Source organism: Lontra canadensis, unplaced genomic scaffold (assembly GCF_010015895.1).
Source record: "Lontra canadensis isolate GAN:19392208 unplaced genomic scaffold, GSC_riverotter_1.0 scaffold402, whole genome shotgun sequence".
NCBI lineage: Eukaryota > Metazoa > Chordata > Mammalia > Carnivora > Mustelidae > Lontra > Lontra canadensis.
Window position 1 is genome coordinate 30,344 of NW_022631396.1, and position 12,998 is coordinate 43,341.

The window sequence follows — 12,998 nt, forward strand, 5'->3', positions numbered from 1 at the left end:
GTACTTCTCATTTCTTGTGAAGGGAGAGAAGGTCATAAGTACCATCTATGGACAGCGTGGTGGCTTCCCAGAAGTGGAGACAGTAATCTTATCCAATACAATAGGAATATTTTATATAATAGGAGCTCAACAAATGTTTGTCTAATGAATGCCTAACTGAAAAAAACAAAAAACAAAAAACAAATGAACAACAACAACAAAAAACTGAAGCAATTAGATGAATAAAGGCACCTAGGAGAGAATATACATCTCTCAAAACATGAGCTATGTCATAGATTTCAACTCTTATTTAACCTCTCTCCTTTCTGTCCAGCAAAAATGTTAATAAAATATATGAAACAAAATATATGAAAAAAATATGAAACAAAACAAAGAATGTTGACCCAGAGAAGACAGTTGAAAAGTACGAGGCATTTGCTAAATGTGCCAAGTTAATAAAAAGAATGGGAGGGGCGCCTGGGTGGCTCAGTGGGTTAAAGCCTCTGCCTTTGGCTCAGGTCATGATCCCAGGGTCTTGGGATCAAGCCCTGCATCAGGCTCTCTGCTCAGCAGGGAACCTGCTTCCTCCTCTCTCTCTGTCTACTTGTGATCTCTTTCTGTCAAATAAATAAATAAAATCTTAAAATAAATAGATAAATAAAAAGAATGGGATACCTGTGGGATTTTGTGCCTTAGTGCCACTGAGGGGACAAGGCAGAAAATTGTCTATGTTTCTTGGAGGCTGTGAGTTACAGTGACTAGTATTTCCTGTATCTCTCCCAAAATGCTGCAGTGAGTCATCATGGTTGGCTGAGTGAAAAGAAGCTGCTCTAGGAGCAAACTCTGCTTCCATGGATAGGCAGATAGTGTGTGTGTTTCCTCTCTGCCAAGAAGTCTGTCTCTAGAGCAAACAGATGCTAACAGAAGAAAGCAGGATGGGGCGTAGCTCTGGTGGCAGGAGGGACAGATGGTGAGAAACTAATGAGAAGCTGTGGAAGAGTGTGTTCACTGTCAGATGAGTGGTTCAGTGCAAAAGGTTCCAGGCAGTGGTGTAGGGTGGTAACAAGATGCTTTCTGGAAAACACACCACAGTCTCCACTAGGGAAAGAGCCATTATTCAGGCACCCGTGAAAACTGACGATCTTCAACAGCAAAGACAGATTCACAAATATCACTAGCTAAGTGAACACTTTTATGTCCCTTTGAATACCTTTGAATATCAACCAGTATGCTACTTAAGAAAAATGAAATATAGCCAAACTTCCTGCATGAGGGGGAGGATGCTGGGAGTTTGAGCTGTTGACTCCCAAAAGAGGTGTTAGAAGTGAGATTCTAGGGGCGCCTGGGTGGCTCAGTGGGTTAAGCCGCTGCCTTCGGCTCAGGTCATGATCTCGGAGTCCTGGGATGGAGCCCCGCATCGGGCTCTCTGCTCAGCAGGGAGCCTGCTTCCTCCTCTCTCTCTGCCTGCCTCTCTGCCTACTTGTGATCTCTCTGTCAAATAAATAAATAAAATCTTTAAAAAAAAAAAAGAAGTGAGATTCTAGGTTCAAATGGTGTCAGGGCAGGAAATTGATTGGGACTGGGCAAACTTATTATGTGATATTTTAGGACTGGTGAGCATTGCAAAGAGAACATACTGGCACAGATCTCTCAATAAGCAAGTGGTTGCTTACTTTGGGCTGTGTTTTTTCAGGTCTACAGACCACTTTGTCCAGTAAGCTAGTCCATAAAAGTTTCCTGAAGAATGCAGTGAAATGATTCATTGGTTTAATCTCACCTTTTCCAGGAAAAGTTTCCTGAAACAAGTCACATTGACACAAGCAGTCTAAAGCATGCTGGAACGATGACCAGAGTTCTCATTTTCTTTCCTCCTGTCTTTTCTCTCTGGCTTAAACAGGAGAAATTGGGAGCAGCATACTGATGGAAGACAAGGGAGAGCAAGGAGTTTAAACCAAATGATCATGTCACCAGTGGCCTGTCAAATCACATGACAGGCCTAAATTAAAGAAAAAGGGAGGAGGCTCAATGTAGCTATAATGCTGATTTTTAATTTATAGTGGATTGAAATTAACTACTAATGTGAGATAAAGACATTTCTTAATATCTTAATGTGATCATAGATCTGCCCATGGAATTGTTCAGAGATCCAGGCTAGTTAGAGCCCTCAGGTTAAGTGTGAAATTCAATATCATGAGAAAGATGAAGCAATTTCTTAACTATACCCTATTGGGTCTAGCATGTTTAATACATTAGTTATATTTAAAATCAAAGATGGTCATCCAGTAATTCTCAATTCCTTCTCATATTCAGCTGTAGAGTTAGAGTTTCACTCACTGAGTCCTAGATAGGGTCTGTTTCAGGAATTAACTTTTTGATCAAATTAAGTAAAAAAAAAGATACTGAATTTAATTCATGAAAAATTCCATCTTTTTATTTATCATTTCACCATTTATCACTATTTTGCCTTATTATAAATCAGAATAAACATCATGGAAGCTATGAAAATGTAGTTCTCACACCTCCCTCTGCAGGAAAGATAATTGGCTGACATCTCTAATCTCCAGTCTCTGAATCTACCACCGCATGCATGCCAATGTCATACCGTGCCCTCTCCTTGGCCAGTTACTGACCTTGGCAGGGATACTAAGGCAGGCCCATCTCTGTCTGTGAGACACAGAACTACTTTAATGGATAACTTATCAAAGCTTTCTTGGATCTGCTCTGAAGAAGGTTATTCCAACCCAACATTCCTTCTTTGCTTCTCTTTCCTTCACTGAATTCAAATCTCCATTGTGGTCTGATGACTCTCCCAGAATTCTCCAGCTACTTCTCCATTTTCCCTGACAGGCATTTTCTCCAATAAATTTCTTTTAGGCCAAACCCTGTTTGGCAGATATTTCTCAAAGGACTACAACTAACACATTAGATCAACAAGATTTTTTTTTAATATGAAATGGTAACTCTGGGTTGTCAATGATGAGTTTTATGTGATTTCCTCACACTTTTCCCCCCACACTTTTTTTTTGAAGTCCTTGTTCTTTGTATTCCTGTTGAAACTTAATTTTTTGTCCCCATTATTGCACTTGCTACATGACAGTAAATTAGAATTATATGTGTGTGAACTTCATGAAGGCAGGGAATTTATGCCTTTATTCAGGTCAATGCCAGGTCTATAATCAAAACTCAATAAATATTTTTGCAGTGAATGCCTAACTAAAAACAAAATTTTCTAAAGCAATTAAATAAACAAATTCATCTATCGGGGTACATAAATCCTTAACCTGTAAGATATGTCACATATTTAAATTATCCTTTAAATTCCTTGTTTTCTATTCAGTAGCATAGTAATAAAATCTATGAAACAAACAAAACAAAGCAAAAGGTGCTTACCTAATGATGACAGTTGAAGGCACTGGCTACATTCAAGAAAGGTAACATATTGGGGTGCCTGGGTGGCTCAGTGTGTTAAAGCCTGTGCCTTCGGCTCAGGTCGTGATCCTGGGGTCCTGCGATTGAGCCCCACATCAGGATCTCTGCTCTGTGGAGAGCCTGCTTCCTCCTCTCTCTCTCTGCCTGCCCCTCTGCCTACTTGTGATCTCTGTCTGTCAAATGAATAAATAAAATCTTTTAAAAAAAATAAAAAGAAATGTACCATATGAAAAAGAAAAATGGAGTGCCATAATTTATGGTACAGAAAAATTTACTTTAAATGCCAGTGCTATTTGAAATATACTTAAGTGAAAGAATCCTAGGAGAAAAATAAGAGAAAAATCTTGGAGAGGAATGAAAGAGACTCTGAGCATTGACATAAAAATGAAAATCCAGTATTTATCTCAAATATCTGATTTAGAAAAGGTCACAGGCCAAGGTTACTTTGTCCACAGTGAATCACATACTCTGGGAGAGATAGTGATGGCAAGTCCTGGTGATGCAGATGGTCAGTAATCGCAGATATTGGACAGGCTACATGTTAAGGTTTCATAAGGCACAGAAACAGTGGTGAAATAACGGGGAATATTTAGCAAGTTGATTCAAAAAAGCAAGAGCTAAAGGCTGGTTGGTAGCATGTTGACTGGCAACTCCTGGAAGTAAAGTAAGTTGGATGACTGAAGCTGGACCCACAGCCCAGAGATTGGAAACCAGTGCTTCCACAATGAAGAGACCCAAGGCCAATATTTCCACATCCCAGAGACCCCTGTAATTTGTTTGACAGGGACTGAAGAAGATGGAATTCTTTGGGCAGAAGCAGGATTTCTGGTAGGATCTGGCTCCAGCACAGGACATCCTCAAGCCAGTAGGCTCACAGCAGATCTCTTGATAGCCACTGAAGACAGAGGAGCCCAGCTGGCAGGTGCTAGGAGAGTGGACTACATTGCTGGGGTAGAAAGAATCATAGATGGAACATGGGTACCCCAGGTAACCTCCAAGAGAGTGGGAGAAGTTTCCATGGCTGCAGTTGTAATGCATGTCAAGTTCTGAGTTCAGCTGAGTTGCAGAGAGGTTTGCTGAGTGTGACTGTTACCTTCTACTGGACGCTTATATAAACCAGCAATGGGTTAGTAGCATGTGCCCATTTTAATAAGAATGCTTAATTAGTCTCCAGTCAAAATGAAATACATTAACCTTCAAAGACCTTTTTTTTTTTTTTAATGAAGGCAGACTTTTAAATGGAAGAATTTCATTAGGTTTTCTTTTTTTCTTTTTTTAAAAAATATTTTATTTATTTATTTGACAGAGACAGATCACAAGTAGGCAGAGAGGCAGGCAGAGAGAGAGAGGGAAGCAGGCTCCCTGCTGAGCAGAGAGCCCAATGTGGGACTCGATCCCAGGACCCTGAGATCATGACCGAGCCGAAGGCAGTGGCTTAAACCACTGAGCCACCCAGGCGCCCTTTCATTAGGTTTTCAAAGCAATTGTTTATGAGCAAAGATGTCATCTCTCATTCAACTAGCTTGGGTAGATGAATATAATTGTATGGTAATTGTCCCTGTAAGATTGGTGTTTTATTCATCCTATCCCCTCAAGATATTGTATCGAACGGGTAACACAGTGAGAATTTTGTTCTGTTTAAAGTTCAAAAAAAATACTTTGTGGTCTGGAGGGCATATTAATTTTGTCCCAAGTTTAGGAACCCAGTTGAGAACAGAAAAAACAAAAACAAAAACAAACAAACAAACAAAAACCCCTACAATCCTTAATATATGTTTCATTTTCCAAATCTTGTGGACCTTATAGAAGAAATAACCCACTAAGAACTCTTAATTGGTAAGAAAGCTAAATGTGTGTCCTACATATTTCATATGATTTTGGTTTTCTTATAGTACAAGTACCCAAGCTGTTTTTGTGTGTACAGGTTTTTGATATAAGAATGAAGGGTCCAGAGGCACCTGGGTGGTTCAGTCCATTGTCTGCCTTCAGTTCAGGTCATGATCTCAGAGTCCTGCAATCCAGCCCTGTTTTGGGCTCTCTGCTCTGCAGGGAGTCTGCTTCTCCCTCTCCCTCTGCTGTTCCCCTTGCTTCTGCTCTCTCACTCACACATTCCTTCTCTGAAATAAAGTAAAGTAAAATAAAACAATAAAATAAAATAAAAATAAAATAAAGTGCCCAGGGGCACCTGCGTGGCTCAGTCAGTTAAGTATCTGACTTCTGCTCAGGTTGTGATCTCAGGTCCTGGAATAGAGTCCTGTGTGGAGCTCCCTGCTCAGTCATGAGTCTGCTTCTTCCTCTTTCCCTGCCCCTCTTCCTCACATGCTCATGCTCTTGCTCTCTCTCAAATAAATAAAACCTGGGGGGGAAAAAGCATAAAGGGTCCAATATTTGCAGGAGTACATTGAATATTACATTGTAAAAATACTGAAGTTGAAGAATCCTTGCCCTGAATTTGACTTGCTTTTTGATAGAAGTCATCGATAAATTATCAAAAACTCTTCATCCCCATAAAGTTTAAGTAAATTTTTGGTAGGGTTGATGTTTTGAAAACAGAAGAATAGGGACTACACATAAAAAATGGGCCTTTGTTCTCTTAGATTCCATTCATAAGGTAGGAATTTTACTACAGAAGGTAAATAAAATCAAGTAATTAAAAAGGTGTCTACCCCATGTAGACTTCAAAGAAAGATCAAGTGTTGGAAGAATTCATAGTCACAAATGATCTTTATATGTTGAAATGGGGTGGGGGGATCAGAACAGATGATAATGTGAAATAAAGAATGAATGCCTTTGGGACCTCTGATGTGACACATGTATCAAGTGACATATATATTCTGCTTAGAAGACTAGTATTCTAAGTATTTTTCTAAACCCTCCTATCAAGTTCAGCATTGATGACCACAAGTAGAGTAGTGCATGGGTGCAGGAAATGGCTTAAAATAACCTATCAGAATGGGCAAACCTCATAAGACACCCATCTTCAAAAACCGATATGTTTTCTAATGGAAATGAGCTGAGACTTACTCTAGAAGAACTGAGATTGCTAGGTGGAAGTTTTAAAGGAAGATTCAGTTAAAAATCTAAAACAAGTCACTTTTGTAGGTAATGAGATTTCCATCTTGAGGGCACTGGGAATACCTTGTCAGGATATTATGAATGTGATTCCAGTCTGGTAGAGGACTGGGGATAACTGCTAAGCCCCCAAATCGTAAACTGTATGGGTATGAACATATTGAGTAGACAAAATGGTTTTCAAGCATTTTCATTGATCACTTATATCAGCTATTTCTGTGGAAGAATATTCTATGAGTCAGATATTAGGTAATTCTTGAACATTCTTTTCTCAACAAAATGGAGGTTTTTGCACTTCAACACTTTCGTTCGGAAGTGGAAGGGTATGCTTTAGTGTGAAAGGAATGAATCAAACAGCCCAGAAGGCATGGCAAGATGAACCTTCTCAGTCAAGGTATCAATCTTCACTACCCTGCTTGTGGAAGTGGAATACAAGTCATAGGACAAGAAAAAAAAATATGACCATTATTTTAGAAATTTTGTAATGCTTGTCAGAAAAAAACTGAAAACAGTTTAAGTCAAAGTGATGTATGCTGCTTTCCGAGGCAAGGAAGAATCTCTTTAAGATGGCTGCTTTGGTCCAATACTTCAAGGCAATTACATTATAATCTTTCTTTAGAACAAGAACATTTTCCAGGTTCTGGGGAATGTTTTTAGTGATAAGCACTGCCTCTGATTAGAGATAGAAATACATGGGGAATTTTTGCCACATTTTGTGATTTTTAATGCTTTTTCAACATCTTAGATGAATCTCCTCCAACATTCCAGAATAATATAAAACAACTTCAATATTTAACTTATACCAAAGTAATTGCTTACACAAAAGAAAGAAAAACTGAGATCAACTCTTACCAGTCTGCATACGATTTAAGCAGGAATGTGGGGAATGAGGGACCCTCAGTTAATATTTCACTGAAGCTGTTCAAATTGAGAGATGACAAAAAAATATCCTCCTACATCTTGTATGTTACCACTGCTGCTTTCTGAAGACACTATTCATTAAATAAACTTGCTTGGCAACAATCGATGTGTGTTTTTGTTTAAAAGAAATGACTATGAATAGATCAGTTAGTTAGCAACTTTGCTATCCAGATGGCAACAATTTTGAGAGAGATTGTGAAAGGGGTATCAATTATTTTTAATTAAGCCAGCTTTCCTCATCCCAGACACTGTCTGCCTCTGAAGCAATACTTTGAGTGATCTGCTGGGTGACATTTGTTAGAGGGAGATGACTAATAGCTTTGAAGATTCAACACTACCACCTGAATTACAAGGCACAAACACTACTGCACTTTCCAGTTGTAAAACCATAAACACTACATGTATTTGATTATGATGATCTTTTCAATTCAGTTAAAAGCAGAAGGTAACCGGTTTTTTTGTGTCTTGTGGGTGGCACATGCAATGATAAGGGTATATAAATGCCACAGTCTGAGAAGTAGCATTCAAACTCAGAAACTCTCATTGTACAATGCATCACCTGTCACTATGTCTTACAACTGCTGCTCTGGAAACTTCTCCTCCTAGTCCCTTGGGGGATACCTGTGATACCGAGGATCTTTCTGCAGCTCATCTTACCCCAGCAACCTGTTCTGCAGCACTAACCTCCAGTATCCCAGCACATAACAGCTGGGATCCTCCCTCTCCAGTGGCTGTCAAGAGACCTGCTGTGAGGGAGGGAGACAAGATGATGGGGAAGTAGGAGGAGGCGCCGTTTCAACCTGTACCCCAAAGTGAGCTGATTACCTACCAAAGAACTCTGATCACCCATGAAATCAGCCTGAGATCAGAATTATACACGTCTGGATCTCTACGGGGGCAGAAGGCGCCAGTGGGCAGGTAAAGCAGAGTGGGAACGTGGAACTGATATTGAAAGATAAAAGGGGGAGGGAGCCACAAGAGGTGACCCATTGGAAAGTAATACCCCAATATGAGAGTGCTCTGCATCTGGGGACCAGAATCAACTTGGAGTCTGGTTGAAAGCACTCAAAAAGAGCAAAGGATCATGGGGGGAAATTGTGGGAAACACGGTGGTTAGGGACAGGGGCTTAAGTACCCGGACCCAGGACAGCCACCCCTGGCGCTGAGCCAGAGAGAGTGTGGCGGAGAAACCAGGTCTTGGTCCCTGAGCTGCCAGTGTTCCTGAGAGCTCATGCGGTCGGGCTCCCGAGAGGGGCTGGGAGCCTCGCCAGCCAGCAGAAGCACAGCCTTTTTGCATTCCCCACGTGAGTGCCATGCCATGCTATCAGAGTCTGATTTGAGCCCTGCGCCCTCCCCTGAGAGAGGTGCACGCAGGCGCCAGCCCAGTGCTCTTGGACCCAGAAAGACCAGGCACTTCCAGCCCGGGCCAGCGAGAAAATCTGTGTGCGATTACTGCTTGGAACCTCTCTGGCAGTCCAGAGCTGCCTAGACAGCCGCCGATGTCATGGTTTTGGGTACAAGCAGGAGTTACTGTGTCCCCAGGGACTGCGACTCAGAACGTGCTCTGCCAGCAGCTGAGGGGGAACAGACTGGGGCTTCTCTCTGAGAGGGAGGTCTGGGTGCAGTTTGCTTTCCTCTAAACCTCCAAAAACCATCAAAAGCTGTCAAGGCAAGAGAGACAAAAAAACAAAACAAAACAAAACAAAACAAAACAAACAAAAAAAAAAAACAAAAGGAACAAACAAACATAAAAACCTCCAGAGAACAAAAGCCTGAAAGACCGGTTTCCTCAGAGCCCACCCCCTTGAGGGGGGCTGGAGGACTTAACTCAGGGAACATTGCCTGAAAACCCCTGTGGCAGGCCCCTCCCCCAGAAAGCCAACCAGGAAAAAAAATAAATAAAAGACAAGAGAACAACCACCACTACTTCATAGATACAACTTTTATTTTTAATTTGTTCTCACTATTCTGGTTCATTTTTTTATATAGATAATTTTAACCTATTTACCATCACAGTGAGATGTCCAGTACATCAAATTCCATAATAACCTTTTAACCTGAACTTTTTGATACATATACCCGTGTTTTTCTTTCACTTTTCTATTTTTTATTTTTTTTTAATTTTAGTTTAGTTTACTTTAGTTTATTCTTTTTTTATTTTTATTTTTTAACATTCATAGAGAGTTAAACTTCAAGGTAATCCCCTTTCCCCAATCAATGTTACCCCTATAGGTAAACCAATTTTTAATCCCCCTTTATCTTAGGAAAGTTGAGTCCTTTAACAAAGATATCAAGATAGATCCAGGAAGAATCAAAATAAACTTCCTTGCCCACACTGAGAATTTATAACCACTCTCCCATCTTTTTTTTCCAGCAGTGTTTCTGTGTATTTGTGTTTGTCCTGATAGTATATAAATCTTATACTTGGGGTTCTTTTTGACAAGGTTCTTTTTTTTTTTTTGCATATATATATATATATATATATATATATATATATATATATATTTCTCTTGTCATATACATTTATCAGTCTTCTTGTTTGTGTTTTTGTTTGTATACATCATAAATCTTACCTTGGGACCCATTTGGGCTGAGCCTTCTCTTTTACCTTTTTTTCCCTGTCTCTCTCTCTTTTTCTTTTTTTTCCTTTTTATTTTCTTTTTTCTCTCTTTCTCTTTTCTTTCATTTGGGTGGGGACTCCTGATTGCTCAGAAGCGTTCCAGGGTGCACCTTGACTGCACCACGGTTGATACATCCAGCTACATCCATTCAGCCATCTCTCACCAAAATGACTAGGAGAAGGAATGCCCAAAAGAAGAAAAATTCGGAGGATGGGCCCTCTGCAACAAATCGAATGGCTATCGACATAGACAATATGTCGGAAAGGGCATTCAGGCTAACAATTATCCAGGCAATAGCTAGGTTGGAGAAAGCCATGGATGACCAAACGGAATTGATTAGGGCAGAACTGAAAGCCACCAGAGATGAGGTTCACAATGCTCTCAATGAGTTCCAATCTAATCTAAATTCCCTAAAAGCTAGGGTAACTGAGACAGAAGATAGAATTAGTGATCTGGAGGACAAACAGATAGAGAGAAAGGATCAGGAGGAAGCCTGGAACAAACAGCTTAGAAGCCACGAAAACAGAATCAGGGAAATAAATGATGCCATGAAATGTTCCAACATCAGAATTATTGGAATCCCTGAAGGGGAGGAAAAAGAAAGAAAGAAGTCTAGAAGATATAGTGGAACAAGTTCTCCATGAAAATTTCCCAATCTCACAAATGGAACCAGCGTTCATGTACTAGAGGCATAATGGTCTCCCCCCAAGATTATAGATTCTCCAAAGTCCTCGAGACACCTAATAGTAAGAATGAAGAATTATAATTGTAGGCAGGCCCTCTTGAAGGCAGCTTAGACAAAGAAGCTCCTGATGTACAGAGGAAAGCCCATCAGAATAACATCAGACCTGTCCACAGAAACCCAGCAATCCAGAAAGGGCTGGCAAGATATATTCAGGGCACTAAATGAGAAAAACATGCAGCCAAGAATACTTTATCCAGCAAGACTGACATTCAAAATAGATGGAGAGATAAAGAGTTTCCAAGACCGGCAAGGCTTAAAAGAGTATGCGACCACTAAGCCGACACTGCAGGAAATATTAAGGGGGGGTTCTATAAAAGAGAAAAAAATCCTAAGAATAGCATTGAGCAGAAACATAGAGACAATCTACAGAAAGAAAGACTTCAAAGGTAGCACGATGTCAATAAAAAGGTATCTATCAATAATCACTCTCAATGTAAATGGCCTAAATGTGCCCATAAAATGACACAGGGTTGCAGACTGGATAAAACGATAGGACCCATCCATATGTTGTCTTCAAGAGACCCATTTTGAACCTAAAGATACACCCAGACTGAAAGTGAAGGGATGGAAAAGCATCTTTTATGCCAATGGGCCTCAAAAGAAGGCCGGGGTAGTGATTCTCATATCAGATAAATTAGATTTTAAACTAAAGACTGTAGTCAGAGATACAGAAGGACCCTACATAATTCTTAAAGGGACTATCCACCAAGATGATCTAACAATTGTAAATATCTATGCCCCCAATGGGAGCAGCCAATTACATAAGAAAACTCTTAATCAAGATAAAGAGTCATATAGCTATGAATACATTAATAGTAGGAGATCTTAACAAAGCTCTCTCAGTAATAGACAGATCATTGAAGCAGAAAATCAATAAAGAAACAAGAGCACTGAATGACACATTGGACCAGATGAACCTCTTAGATATATACAGAACATTCCACCCTAAAACAACAGAATACTCATTCTTCTCAAGTACACATTGGAAACTTCTCAAGAACAGACCACACAGTGGATCACAAATCAGGACTCAACCGATACCAAAAGACTGAGATTATTCCCTGCATATTCTCAGATCACAGTGTTTTGAAACTAGAGCTCAATCACAAGGAAAAGTTTGGAAGGAACTCAAACACCTGGAAATAAAGACCACCTTGCTTAAGAATGCTTGGATCAACCAGGAGATCAAAGAAGAACTTAAACAATTCATGGAAACCAATGAGAATGAAGACACTTCGGTTCAAAACCTAAGGGATACAGCAAAGGCAGTCCTAAGGGGGAAATATATAACCATCCAAGCCTCCCTCAAAAAAATTGAAAAATCCAGAATATACCAGCTGTCTCTACACCTTCAAGAACTGGAGATTCAACAACAAATTAAACCAACTCCACACATAAAAAGGGAAATAATCAGGATTAGAGCAGAGATCAATGAGGTAGAAACTAAAGATACAGTAGAATGTATCAATGAAACTAGAAGCTGGTTTTTTTAAAGAAACAATAAGATCAATAAACCATTGGCCAAACTAATCCAAAGGAAAAGAGAGAAGGCCCAAATTAACAAAATTATGAATGAAAAGGGAGAGATCACAACTAACACCAAGGAAGTAGAAACAATCATCAGAAGTTATTATCAACAGTCATATGCCAATAAGTTAAGCAACCTAGATGAAATGGATGCATTCCTGGAAAACTATAAACTCCCAAAAATTGAACCAGGAAAAAATTGACAACCTGAATAGACCACTATCTAGTAACGAGATTGAAGCAGTGATCAAAAACCTCCCAAAAAACAAGAGCCCAGGACCTGACAGATTCCCTGGGGAATTCTACCAAACTTTCAAAGAAGAAATAACAGCAACTCTCCTGAAGCTGTTTCAAAAAATTGAAGCAGAAGGAAAACTTCCAGACTCTTTCTATGAAGTAAGCATTACCCTGATCCCCAAACCAGGCAAAGAGCCCACCATAAAAGGAGAATTTCAGACCAATATCATTGATGAATATGGATGCTAAGATTCTCAACAAGATCCTAGCAAACAGGACCCAACAGCACATTAAAAAGATTATCCACCATGACCAGGTGGGACTCGTCCATGGGTTACAAAGATGGTTCAACATTCCCAAATCAATCAATGTGATAGAACAAATCAATAAGAGAAGAGAGAGGAAACACATGGTCCTCTCAATTGATGCAGAAAAAGCATTTGATAAAATCCAGCATCTGTTCCTGA

General features: G+C 39.8%; 2 pseudogenes; one reads left to right on the forward strand and one right to left on the reverse strand.

Moving 5' to 3' along the window:
- Positions 1-3,997: 3,997 nt before the first annotated feature.
- Positions 3,998-4,446, reverse strand: LOC116862941 (annotated as a pseudogene).
- A 3,522-nt stretch (positions 4,447-7,968) lies between these two features.
- LOC116862942 lies at positions 7,969-8,153 on the forward strand (annotated as a pseudogene).
- The last annotated feature ends 4,845 nt before the right edge of the window (positions 8,154-12,998 follow it).